This window comes from Macrosteles quadrilineatus, unplaced genomic scaffold, assembly GCF_028750875.1.
Source record: "Macrosteles quadrilineatus isolate MER2022 unplaced genomic scaffold, UCM_ALF_1.0 Scaffold_4__1_contigs__length_99947679, whole genome shotgun sequence".
In the NCBI taxonomy this organism is placed as follows: Eukaryota; Metazoa; Arthropoda; class Insecta; order Hemiptera; family Cicadellidae; genus Macrosteles; species Macrosteles quadrilineatus.
This window is the reverse complement of record NW_026542597.1, coordinates 57,182,468-57,196,438: the sequence shown is the minus strand read 5'-3', so window position 1 is coordinate 57,196,438 and position 13,971 is coordinate 57,182,468.

The following is a 13,971-nucleotide window of genomic DNA, read 5'->3' as shown; positions in this document are numbered from 1 at the left end:
CAAAAGGAAGGAGAGGTATAAAGCGTAGCTGTGTAGCTGTTCACCGTTGAATGGTTTTATCCAGCTTAATGGCTCAGTGATAATATCCTGTCCATCCCAAGCTCGGAATCAATGCCAACATGCGATCTACCTCAGGTTTGAATAATGACACCTATTGTAAAGAAAAAAAGAAAAAATCTCTTTACTTGTTATTCAAAATATACTCTTTACTTAATTGATCATTCCATCAAGCAAAATCACCTCACACCTTTATGTAATGCAATTTGGCTATTCCATACAGGTGTGAGTATAACAAAAAGTCGCCCCCTGGTGGGGTTTTAATGAATTTAATTTACACTTTTAATTGAACTACTGAGGACATTACAATCACAGAGCTGCGCAGTGGAAATAAAGATGTTAAATGTGGGCCCTGTAATTAAATATCCCAGAAGTCCGATTTATGGACCGTGAGAGGTCTGATATGTTGTCCTCCTTCACACCTTCTTCAGCTTAATTCTAACACTTCTTAAAACTAATAGATGTGTCTATTTGATCACTCCATGAATTAAAATGTGCTGTTCTGATGAAAGATTGTGATATGAATTGATACTCTGTAAAACTGTAAAATTGCAAATAATAATATTGAAATATCGATTGAAAATATCTGTGAAACTGTTTGTTCAGGAAATATTTATCAAAAGTATGACTTCAAGATGTTTATACACTGGATTCGGTTAAGCCGATTGCTCATGAATTCACCAATTTAATATTAAATATTATGAACTGAGCTTATAAAAATTGCACTGTCAAAATATATTTACAAAATGTGATCATCAACACTCATTGTGAATACTTTGTATACCTCTTTGAGTTAAGCCATTTACCTCTTTACTTTACCAGTTTTTACTAATGATACTAACAGATGAAACACAGGATAATGAAAAGATGGTGATTTGTAAAAATACTGTATAATGAATCAAAATTACGAGCTGTGATACAAATATTGAATGTAAACAATGTAATAACCTTTTTTGTGCACAATTTAACAATATTTTGAAAGAGAGAGTGAGAGAGTTGATTGTAAGATTGAATGTTCAAATTGGCGGTTTGTTCATTTTTTAAAACTGCAAAGTCTCGGGAAAACCTAGCCTTGATGATTTTATTTATTTGTTTTGGATCACCAGACTCCCCAAAGATGTTCGTAATTATCAAACTGGCCAGTTTACAATTTAATCAAACAGGGACTATTATGTAGGTTTGTGATCTACATCACTCCTTGCTGATCAGTGCAACGGGGCCAATCGACTGCTGAGTCGATTATTTGATAATTTTTATTTAATATTTAATATTCATGAATTTAATGGGAGTCTATCCTCATGACCCTTTATCAACCCTAGCCTTCGACCGAGCACTCTGTTACCCCCATTTACGTTACACAATCAAACTCTCACTATTAAAAAATGTAATACTGTTCAAAAATTATTCTACACATGAAATACAAACGTTTTAAATAATAATACTGATGATGATAGAATCTGACTTTACATAGAATACAAAAATAATAATATCACAGATAAACATTGCTCTTTAAATTAATATACCATTTCAATTCAATTTAATAAATAATTTTCATTTGACTAGGTTCACTATTATAACTTAAATTCTTTGTATGACATGACCAAATTTAATAAAACATTTTATCCTGAATCGTGACCATGTGCTCTAAGTAGACCAAATGAAACATGAAAATCTCAGACCAAACAAAACATGATTCATAACTTGTAAAACGAGTGGTACATGTGAAAAAATGTGGCAGATTGGCAAGACTATTTTAATACTAAAACACAAATAACACAAACATTTACTTACGTACACATGCCGACACATACACATTCATTCCGACGAAGATTCACGCGTACCGAACATTTAAAAACTGACTCGTGGTAATTTTGACTTTTTGTCTGACCGAGCGGAATATCACGACACGGTTTTTTCTGGTGTAGGACTTATTAATTCTTGTTTTTTCGAGCTGGCGTTTAATGATTCAATTGAAAATACCTTCACGACGACCCGCTATTCGCTAGAAACTGACATTTGCTATCGATATGATGCATGTACGAATTTTCATCACGATCGCGAACAATCAATCCGGCATCTCAACTGTCTCGACTTAATACTAATAAAACACACACCCAAATGCAATTCGGCGAAATTTTGACAATTGCGATCGTTTGATGCACGTACAATTTCCGCCCGAACGCTAATTTCCGAGCTACGAATTAAGATATTAATAAATTCGTCCTACACCAGCGACAAAACGCGACTTCACATGTTGACTACGCGAGTACTGAGCCACGAGTGACGACGACGAGACGCTTTGCACACAGCCCGGTTCCCAACGGTCGTTGTATCCTTCCGCGTTACGTCATGTTGGACTGACTTGTCCATTGCCTGGCGCGGATTTTAAATCTTTGAATTTAAAATCGGCACAGAAATCTCCCCTGCCAAAAGAAATTGGCCCGAGCGACCTTCAGGTCCGCACGAAGGCCTTTTCCATCCCGGGACAATTTCGACCCGGCGCGACGACGCTTGACGTGGCAACAGACGCTTCATTCATACGACACATTTTTTGTTGATTTTTTTTTTCATTGATTTACATTTAATACATTTAACACGAAACAATTTTACACATAAACATTTGAAATTTGAATAACAAAAATATAAACTCTGAAACTTTAACAATAATAAACATTTTGCTTTGAGGTCGGTACTGAGAAATTAAAAATTGTTGTCAACTGACACATTGTGTCATAAACCAAAACTGCATCAATCCATCAACAATTTGAATGGTGTAAACGCGCACGCTTAACACACTGTAGAATTATCTAGCATTCAGCGTTGAGTAGATGTCAACAATCAGTTCATTGACCCGTAGCGCAGTCGACAGTCAGCTGTTGCCGATGGAGTGGGCGGGGGCGGGGGACATTGTTGTGGTGAACGGCCCGATGTCTGCCTGTCTGTGCGGGTAGGTTCTACTCTCGCCCCACCACAGCTGGAACGTGACCTCTGTTGGCCAGCCTTCATGTCGCTCACAGTGGTTACATAACATGACTCAGATGATTCATTGTTTCTCAAAATATGTAATTATGAAAATGTTTAAAACAATTGGCCTCAGTTTGACTCTATTTACTCAAAATTGAAAACTATTGCACATGTAAATATAAATGTAAATATAAATATAAATAATCTCTGTACGAATATGACACAAATAAATAAACAAGTAAACAAACACAGAAATATCAATGTGGATAATTGCCTTAGAGATAACAACTGATACCCTTATCAATGCCAACCTGCCTTGGTAGTAATGCCAATCTGCTTCCTTGTTACCAGACCTCTCAAATTAGTGCTATCACTTTTTGTAAAGAAAAAAAAGAAAAAATCTCTTTACTTGTTATTCAAAATATACTCTTTACTTAATTGATCATTCCATCAAGCAAAATCACCTCACACCTTTATGTAATGCAATTTGGCTATTCCATACAGGTGTGAGTATAACAAAAAGTCGCCCCCTGGTGGGGTTTTAATGAATTTAATTTACACTTTTAATTGAACTACTGAGGACATTACAATCACAGAGCTGCGCAGTGGAAATAAAGATGTTAAATGTGGGCCCTGTAATTAAATATCCCAGAAGTCCGATTTATGGACCGTGAGAGGTCTGATATGTTGTCCTCCTTCACACCTTCTTCAGCTTAATTCTAACACTTCTTAAAACTAATAGATGTGTCTATTTGATCACTCCATGAATTAAAATGTGCTGTTCTGATGAAAGATTGTGATATGAATTGATACTCTGTAAAACTGTAAAATTGCAAATAATAATATTGAAATATCGATTGAAAATATCTGTGAAACTGTTTGTTCAGGAAATATTTATCAAAAGTATGACTTCAAGATGTTTATACACTGGATTCGGTTAAGCCGATTGCTCATGAATTCACCAATTTAATATTAAATATTATGAACTGAGCTTATAAAAATTGCACTGTCAAAATATATTTACAAAATGTGATCATCAACACTCATTGTGAATACTTTGTATACCTCTTTGAGTTAAGCCATTTACCTCTTTACTTTACCAGTTTTTACTAATGATACTAACAGATGAAACACAGGATAATGAAAAGATGGTGATTTGTAAAAATACTGTATAATGAATCAAAATTACGAGCTGTGATACAAATATTGAATGTAAACAATGTAATAACCTTTTTTGTGCACAATTTAACAATATTTTGAAAGAGAGAGTGAGAGAGTTGATTGTAAGATTGAATGTTCAAATTGGCGGTTTGTTCATTTTTTTAAAACTGCAAAGTCTCGGGAAAACCTAGCCTTGATGATTTTATTTATTTGTTTTGGATCACCAGACTCCCCAAAGATGTTCGTAATTATCAAACTGGCCAGTTTACAATTTAATCAAACAGGGACTATTATGTAGGTTTGTGATCTACATCACTCCTTGCTGATCAGTGCAACGGGGCCAATCGACTGCTGAGTCGATTATTTGATAATTTTTATTTAATATTTAATATTCATGAATTTAATGGGAGTCTATCCTCATGACCCTTTATCAACCCTAGCCTTCGACCGAGCACTCTGTTACCCCCATTTACGTTACACAATCAAACTCTCACTATTAAAAAATGTAATACTGTTCAAAAATTATTCTACACATGAAATACAAACGTTTTAAATAATAATACTGATGATGATAGAATCTGACTTTACATAGAATACAAAAATAATAATATCACAGATAAACATTGCTCTTTAAATTAATATACCATTTCAATTCAATTTAATAAATAATTTTCATTTGACTAGGTTCACTATTATAACTTAAATTCTTTGTATGACATGACCAAATTTAATAAAACATTTTATCCTGAATCGTGACCATGTGCTCTAAGTAGACCAAATGAAACATGAAAATCTCAGACCAAACAAAACATGATTCATAACTTGTAAAACGAGTGGTACATGTGAAAAAATGTGGCAGATTGGCAAGACTATTTTAATACTAAAACACAAATAACACAAACATTTACTTACGTACACATGCCGACACATACACATTCATTCCGACGAAGATTCACGCGTACCGAACATTTAAAAACTGACTCGTGGTAATTTTGACTTTTTGTCTGACCGAGCGGAATATCACGACACGGTTTTTTCTGGTGTAGGACTTATTAATTCTTGTTTTTTCGAGCTGGCGTTTAATGATTCAATTGAAAATACCTTCACGACGACCCGCTATTCGCTAGAAACTGACATTTGCTATCGATATGATGCATGTACGAATTTTCATCACGATCGCGAACAATCAATCCGGCATCTCAACTGTCTCGACTTAATACTAATAAAACACACACCCAAATGCAATTCGGCGAAATTTTGACAATTGCGATCGTTTGATGCACGTACAATTTCCGCCCGAACGCTAATTTCCGAGCTACGAATTAAGATATTAATAAATTCGTCCTACACCAGCGACAAAACGCGACTTCACATGTTGACTACGCGAGTACTGAGCCACGAGTGACGACGACGAGACGCTTTGCACACAGCCCGGTTCCCAACGGTCGTTGTATCCTTCCGCGTTACGTCATGTTGGACTGACTTGTCCATTGCCTGGCGCGGATTTTAAATCTTTGAATTTAAAATCGGCACACTATACATACATCAACATTTGAATTGTTATCACCATTATAGCCATTTCATCGTTGTTTGAAATATTAGTATGATATTGTTCTAGTTCTAATCCCATATAATCACACATCTCATTTCAACAAACTCTTTTTCAAAACTAAACCAATGTTTACAAAAATCATCTGACAACACAACATATTCAAACACAAATAAATCATATGACAAAAAGAACAGACTTGATACAACATCCAGCCTCAAGATGTCTACATCTTCATGAAGCTCAGTACCGCCTCGGTATCTTGATGGACCTTCCGTTAGGCGGGTAACTGTGCCAGTGCCTGGAAGATCACGCCAATTGATGGACGATTAAGGACCGTGGTTGAACAGTTTGAAAGAATACCATCTCCTCCGTAGTACGTGGTAGTACGGCGCAGGAACTAAGAGCTTCCGGTTTCGTCAAATGGTTCTTTTGTCAGTTTCTACAAGGTAGGAACGTGGTTCGTTCAATTTCCTGACTACACCTTACCTTGTCGACGTAGATCTGTGATCCATACCATGCTTCCAACTTCTAATTCACTTAAACCAATCGCTCCATGTCGTTTATCAAATTGTATCTTGTATTTCGACTGGTACTTGTGTTCTATTTCTAATCCAATAATAGAAATCACACATCACGTTTTAACAAACTCTATTTCACCAATGTTTACAAAAATCATCTGACAACAAAACATATTCAAAAAAGAACATCAAGAAAAATGAGAGACAAAAAGAACAGACTTGACAACAGTACATCATAGTTGAATTAACTGTGGTTTGCTTATGTAATGAAATTAGCATTTAACATTAGCATTGTTATTGTTACTACCACTACCCATAGGTTTGTACTACCACTACCATTGCACTTTGATTGTATCAAAAAAAGCTTTAATACGCAATCAAATAAATACAAAATTACTATTGAATGTTTCTTATTTAACTGTTAAACAAAATTATTGTGTCATATAGGCTACAATTTACCAATAATATCTGAACTACATGTGTGGTTTCCATTAATTGAATACCGCAATGACATTAAGTATATAGGTATCCCAAAAATGTAATTTTAATCTAATGATTACTGTATTCATACTGTGCCTGTGGTTACATGTGTAATGACATCATACATCATGTATCAACATCAACATTTGCATTGCTATCACCATTAGCTAATCAACTCTGTATTGGTAATTGTATGATGTTATGTTGTACCTACTAAACTGTCAACAACTGTGTGTGCTTGCTTTTCTAAGTTATAGAAAACATCCATCTCAAAATCGTTTCACCATAGACTAAAAGAATTAAATATTTAATTCTTTTTTTCTATGGTTTCACACAGTTTAGCACACATTACAGTTCAGGACAATTAAGTAACTAACATGTGCGACACTTGCATTTTATTTTAATTATTAAATTTGTAAACACTTTGCAAATTGCAAATGAAACTGTGTAAAACAAAGAAGTGATCAAATCAACATGAAAATAACTAAGATGCATGTCTTTATCAGAGCGTACCTAATTACATTTTTAGCTAAGGATTATAAAGGTAATTCCTTTTGACTCCACGCAATAAAATCCAAATAATTTTACAAAACGATTTAAACAAATCAACTGCAAACACTTTTACCAAGCTACTGTTCTGTGCACAATTTAATTTACTCTTTCCAATCTACAAATTATTTTACTTTTCTCAAGGCACTCGTCTCAATTATCCTGATTTATAACAAAGGGAATTGTATCCTCGGAAACATAGCACTCGATTCCCTAAAGATTTCTCAACACGTCCGCTAGCGTTACTGACACTGAGAATTTGTGATGAAGCTTTCTGGTCTCTGGTTTATCTAAGACATGATTGTTATACGACATTTTGAAGAAAAATTTGTATCTTAAAAAAGAAACTATAGATACGACATAAAATAACTCACGTCTATCAGTTGCAAATATTCTCTAACTCAGCATTACGACTAAGAGCTTCGATCAACCTTAGTATAAATATACAATTTCTTCTATACCGTATCGCAATAATTGATTAATTTGTACATAAAATAAAAATTGTCTACAGTTAACTGACAAAGCGGACTTTCTTGCACTGATTATATCACAGCTAAATTGCTGCATTTACTTACTTTTACCGCACTCGTTTTACGTTTGCCGCACTTATTTTACTTTTGCCACACTCATTTTTTCATTCACTGCAGTATTCCAACCAATCAACAGAAAACAGTGTGCTTTTATTAGGCATGTAATACGTGTACGCTTGAAAATAAGTCTCAAAGATACTACGACTATCATTTTGTCCAACGCTTGGATTTAACCTAACCTAAAAACTTGTTGTTTAGTGTTTGAAAGACTTCAGTATTTCTGTGCTTTATACTAACTGTATGAAAAATATAATGTTTTATACAAATAACTATTTCATCACGCTAAAAGAGAACCAAGATGTACAGAAATGTATTGTAACGACATAGCACCTCCTAAGCGACGCCTCGATACAGACGACCTTGCTAACTAGACCGATAAGCCGTCACGCGAACTAAAATAAGCTTGCCTTCTTATTTATTCATCCGGAGATCCACCGTTAGGACGATGAAGTTGTGGTATTTATTAAATTTATTCCTCAATTTTACAACTGCGTGTAAGAGCAGTTTTCATAATAACATTTTAAATCAATAGCATTTAATCGTTCACTTGGAAAAGCTAATTAATTGTGATTTTTGTTTTTATTAAAATTACATAAGTGTTATTTATTCATTTATTTATTTGCGCTTTTGTCTACGCCGGTGGCATTTTAACAGGGAAGAGAGAGAGTAGGAATTCAAGCTCCAATGTTTGAAAGCCATTAATATTACTATAATATCAATAATGATCAGTTAACTCAAGTATTTAATTAAAATAGTTACAAAAATAAATTATCTAGTATGCAATTTTAAACTACCTCATAACTTTAATACTAATTTAGATACCACTGCAAAGTTGTTTAATTCCCCAGTGGTTCGGGTCGGTCAGTATCGTACAATATTTGTATAATACAAACAATTCGGTGATGATTTGCCAATAGTGACTCAACACAAATGTTGATGCTTGGCGATACGTGTTATATTTATACCTGAGGTATTTAGGCTCAGTACAGGTAGTATTGGATTATAAAAGGGTGTCCCAATAAGAACGCCGGATTTGAAATGTTAACAAACCATATATTTTCATGCTAAATTAACAATATGAAACATGAATCTTAAAGCATAGTATCTCCGATTAGTAATTGAGTATTATGTCTTGTAAGTGCCAACCTGCTGAATTCTGACAGGCCCAACATCTCTTGACAAAGTTTTCCACCACTTTTTCACACACGTCCTGTTGAATTCCATTAATGGTACGAATCATTTCCTCCTTCAAGTCTTGGATTGGTTGAGGATTATTTGCGAAAACAAGCGACTTTAAATATCCCCAGAATAAAACTAAGCCAATTTATTCGAACTTAGAAATCAATCTTCGGACAGATGGCTCATTTGGTGCATTGTCCCGGCCGTAAATAGTGCGCAGCTTCCGTACTTGTAGTGCACTTTATCTATGACCACGCGTTGATCTGTCGTGTAGCGATTCTTGACTACAAATGGGACCTAATACTGATAACATCGCTGATAATTTGGGAATTTCTATTGAAATACAGATAAGGATAAGACGCTCCTCAAATCCGGCGTTCTTACTGGGACACCCTTACAAACAACAATATGGCGATGATTAACTATTTGTTGTTATAACAATACAAATAATGTATTCATGATAGTACACACGTGCTTCCAAAGGCACTGCTTCCAAGTAGTATTTTATTTAGAAACACCATTACAGTGATAACTAACTATACTCGGCACAATGGAATAATTAATGTATTAGTGTACACTTTTAAAATAAAGTTCCATCATTAAAATGTAATGTGATACAATATTTTCCGAAATATAAAAATACCAATGCACACTGAAATCCATTTAGATGGTTTCATAAGTTTTGTGTTTTCTTCAAACCTTTATCAAAGTTGTACACTGTATGTACATAGTCTGGGTTAATCAATAAATTCTTCCAATTTGAATGCCAACGTTTTAATCGGAAATTCAACAGCCAGTTGACCTCTTTTAGTCTTTTGAATAGAATTACCGCAAAACGCTGCCAAATCCTTCTGCCAAACACTTTCTTTAATGGTGGTTGATATTCTGTTCATTAGGTCCGTTGAATCGACAAAAGAATAATGGTTCCAGCTGAAAGTTTTTTCGAATCGAGTTCAAAAATGTGTTACACCTTTAGTTACAAATTAATTAAAAATTTCAATTTAATATAGTGGCCGAATGTTCTAAAAATTCAAATCCAATAAACCTTTGGAATTTGACATAATATTTTAAATAAATAAAATAGCGGCAAAACCCTTTGAATTCGTACTTAGAGCCATCCGAGCGATGGCTTGGAAGTCATATTAGAGATAGAAGACAGAAGGCTGCATTATAAATCGAAGTATGAAAGTCACATTATAGTTTTAAAGTGGATGTATGTTACTTGTTTGAATCCTGTGAGGGCTACCCCTCTCCTAGGTATATAATAGGCATAACCTAATTATTGTTCCGGTATTGAGGTTGTGCTGTATGTCGAGAGTGCTATAGGACTCTTCATAAACAAACCATATTTGATTTTTTAATCATCAAACTTATTCGCGGCATTTTGAAGAAAAAGCTTAACCACACAGAGAATCAAATTTGAATTTAAAATAAAGGTAACCATAGATTGACTTACAGTATATTGTGACCAAGAAGTAACACCTTAGCAACAGAAAACGGAGCGTGAAAATTTATTACCAGTAAAACTGGGAACCTGAGATTACAGTGGATGGAAGGCGTTTACTCTTCCATCCATCTCTCTCTAATAACTTGTCCGTTTGCATTTTCCTTGTTGTTTTCACAGTTTTTTCGTAGCATCTGCTTTGACAAATTAAGCTGTCTATGTAGGGTAGAGGAGGCCCGTAAGTAGACGACCTAGCGAATGTCCATCTTATTAAAATCTATAATTCATGTAGAAACACCGTTATAGAATAAAATAGGTACATAATCTGATATACAGTAGTGGATCAGAATATGATTCCATCATTGGAATGGAAGTAGTTTACTTCACAGTAGATATTTGGTGATGTGTTGCACAAAATGTAGCAGCCCGAACATCTTCGTATATATTATCTGTACTAGTACTGCTATTAATTGTACTATTATATATACGAGTGGTGCTGTCTGTTTGGTGTGTGTTTCTCAATCACATAAAAAACTACGGAATCAACTGGATTGAAATTTTACAAAAATGTAGCTTCCATACTGAGGTGTAGGTTAGAACTACACCACTAAATGGATACTAACCGTGGGCTCAACTCCACTAGTTTGTTCTGAGAAGAGCATTTTGAAAGTAAATATTCATTTAGGTCGCCATGGCATCAATGAAAAAATTCACAATGCTTACATTTAATTTGAGATTTCAATCTAAACCAATTAGAACTGTCAAATGCAACTTTTATCACAATTTCACACAGCTGATAGGAAGTGAAATATAGCATTTTGTGCAATGTGGCAGGTTTATTATTATTCTATGATTATGGATATTAACTATAGGATATAAGATAATATGAATGTTATAAGTAAGGTTTTATAACCGTCGCTGTATCAACCTAAGCTCTGACTCTGATTTTAATTAAATATTTTGTAAATTTTTTACTAATATTTCTGTAAAAATTGTAGGGAAATTATTATGTTTACATTATTGTAATTACTTAGATAGCTATATTTGTTTACAATTTTTAACTACAATGCTTAATTTAGAAGAGTTTAGAAGTATTTTAGAAGATACTTCTAAGAAACAAAGCTATGCGATTAAATGTTGTTCCTGTAAAACCTATTAAACTAACGGAAGATATGTAACTATGTCATAAAGTAAATTTAAATGACCAAATCATCCCCCATCTACGTCATGTCCACGCTGTGAAATCGGCGTTACTTAATCAAACAATACAAATATACAAAAAACGGACGTGTTTGTAATAATCTGATCCTAAAGTTGTGGGTTATGTAAAAAATACATACACACTGACAGACGGAAAACGAAGTGATATAGGGCATATGTTTACGCAATATTTTTTGTTTGTTTTGACCTAAGAAACATACTGACGGAGTTTCGTGGAGAAAGAGTTCCGAAACACCCTGTATGTTAAACTAGCTGTTACCCACGGGCTTACCCCGTTTGACTTCATAAGTAGGCCTATTAATAAAATTATTGATTGGTTCTGAAATAAACAAAATAGAATACAGTAATACAAACCAATAAGTACAGCTGAGGTATTTTTACATTAGGTTTATGGAAAATTCCCTTTAGAAAGGAATTACGACCTTAAAGGACAATTTATGAATTAATGGATAGTTTTGCGCAAGGTTTCTCGTCATGACGAACATTTTAAGTATATGGTTTATGGGGGTGTGACTTGTAGTTTTCTCAAAAGTTCATGGGCACTTTTGGCTTTATATATAGATACCCAATAACGTTGTGAGAAAAGACAAAAATAAAGCTGACCTAGCAATTTAGGCAAATTCCATTTCACAAGTTACAGCGTTTAATCAGAGTCAAACCCGAGTCAGTGTCTTATCGAGGGAAGATAAAGAGAGGATTGTCCGTCTTCTTTTTACAAGGAACATTTGTCAGCTGTCCACCGGGGCAACAATGACACGAGCCACGTGATACAACAAAGATTGATCCATCTGCTTCAATGCTTACGTTACTGTTTTGGATTGATGGGGTTTGTCTTGTTATATTTTTACGGAAATTTGTAAAGTGTTACCAGTGTTACTAACCCTACAAATGGATAAATTATTACAGAACTTATTTTATAATTATATCACGTTGTTTCAAATAAAACCTATTCGTGAATTTTGAATCTTAATTTACCAAAGAGTAAACAAATTGTGAAAATGTTTGGCCATAATAATCGGTTAGTTTCACAAAAGATGGTTGTTGCAGCTGCACAAATAATAAGCCACTGTTCTTAGCTAAAAGATACAGTTTCAGAAAATATTTTAAATACTATAAATTCACAATTTTTACAAACTGCATTATTAACTGCATTAAGTGCAGAAAAAATACATGCCGTGTAAAGTTCTTCTGTTGTTAATATAACACATTTTTTATTTGTTTAGAAATATACTAGCTGTGTACCCGTTCTACGCACGGGGATCTTATAGTAATCAGTTGAAACCTTCTTATATAAAGAACAGCAGTTGGTTTGCATATTTTCAGATATGCTGGCCAAACTATTTAGGCTATTATACATAACTTCATTTTATGTCGTTTGTTGTTGTTCCAGATCGGTATGACAATCAATAAAAGGCTAAATTACCTGTGTCCGCCGGTCGATCCTAATGTATCCTATTACAGGAGATGCATTTCGGCGAAATTAAATCGCCATCATCAGTCCTAATATAAGGTCTTGAGCTTCCCCATTAGGTGCGTCTTGGAGTTTTTGAAACACATACACGAACTGTACACTTATATACATGACGAATAAAACATAAATACACGGTAGGCCTACTTTTATTTTTACTATGGACAAGTAGACGCGCGTCGGTTGTGTGCCGAGTCTCGACTGAAAACGCTCATTAAAAAATGTAAGTTTCCCAGCAATATACAACACTGATTCAAGGTCTATTTCCCGGTTATCAAAACTCACGAACAATTTTATAAACAAATAATCTCTATTTTCATTTACTGTTACCCTACATATTATTGCACTTGCGATTAATTAAATCCGTTATGTAAGGAAAAACGTGTTTAATCTTAATTGGTTTGGATTTCCTTCCAAAACGTGATCGGAAATGGTTGCGGTATTTGTAAACAACAATCAATGTAGATTTACCCTCAGTGGTACTTTCCTGTTAAAGGGAACATTCATTATTATCGATGATTTTTTTCTCGATATATCGATATTTTTGTTAACCGATCCATTACAAATTGACAACTGATCTTGTTTAGGCTAAAATAGTCTATTATATGGATTAAGAAATGAAACTGTTCTAAGCTAACCTAACACAACCAACCAAACTTGCTGTACTATTTAAAATTCCTTTTGATAACAGAAAAGGCAAGTTAACATTGAATGTTACACAGCAAGTTTGGTTGGTTATGTTAGGTTATTTTTTTAGAACAGTTTCATTTCATGATTGTTTGTTGATA